Source organism: Aplysia californica, unplaced genomic scaffold (genome assembly GCF_000002075.1).
Source record: "Aplysia californica isolate F4 #8 unplaced genomic scaffold, AplCal3.0 scaffold00126, whole genome shotgun sequence".
Classification (NCBI taxonomy): Eukaryota; Metazoa; Mollusca; class Gastropoda; order Aplysiida; family Aplysiidae; genus Aplysia; species Aplysia californica.
In genome coordinates this window covers 1,116,368-1,117,508 of record NW_004797396.1, presented here as the reverse complement: position 1 = coordinate 1,117,508, position 1,141 = coordinate 1,116,368, and positions in this window count along the sequence as shown.

Below are 1,141 nucleotides of genomic sequence, written 5' to 3'. Positions count from 1 at the left end.
CACGCACACACAAACACACGCACACACACACACACACAAACACACACACACACACACACACACACACACACACAATGTTGAAACCCGTAGAAGAAAAAAGTCCCTTGTTGGGACGTCTCAGTATAATATTATGTCACATTCTAACATCTTGGCCTTGACGTTTGTGTTGCTAAACATTTTTTAATGTTTGCCTTTTGAGCCAGACTGAGAACATGAAAAGTGGTCAACGCTTCCCTGGAATATGAGAATGTTTAGGAATCTGATAGGGTCTGTCTGGATGCACAGAATCTACTTTGCAGTCTATTTTGAAAATCATTATCCTTACTTTTATCACAAACAAGTATTTTGGCGTTCTGGCTCAACAAAATCTACCCTTTTATGATTGTTCAGAACGGGAAAAGTCTGATTTACTTGGCTGTTATCTGAAGTGTTCTGTGGAACCAACACAAGCCAGCCCTACTTCCCGACTCAGTCCAATCAAGCATACCTGGCCAGTTGAAGAGGTCGGTGTGCATTGTGTTCAAAGCAGATGCAATAGAACATAATTATTATTATCACGAAATCTGTTGTTATGATTAAATTGTGCACGTTTTGAAACTCTTGTCAACACACACTATATGTCCTTTAAACAGGCCAGGCCTATATTATGTTTAAGGCTTAAGGTGCATCTCCGATAGGACCCAGCTAAGAAGCACGGACAGCTTAGAAAACTTCCCAAGCAAGATCCGTCCAATAACGTCCTAACGGGGATCCGAACCTGAGCCATTTACACTACAGCCAAGAATAATGTCAGCTGAGTCTAAGGTGAGCCCTTGCACTCTGATAAAAAGAACAGGTCGATACAGGTGTAACTGAGGTTTCCTTTCTTAGAACAAGATAACATCGTTTTTGGCGCGTGACGTCTAGGCTACCTTAAGTTGTCATGGCTACCCTATGTTGGCTCCACGGAATAGAGACCCCGAATGTGCACATTGAATTAAGATCAAATAAATTCCGAATAGAGACCTGAACTAAACCTTTACCGCGCGCTCATATGACCTTAGCAGTTGCGAGCGCCGTAAAACCTTATACTATACAATACAAACCTTTACCGAAGAGTCAACAGTAGTTTAGAAATGGAAGAGGAAGAACTTGCGGTCGG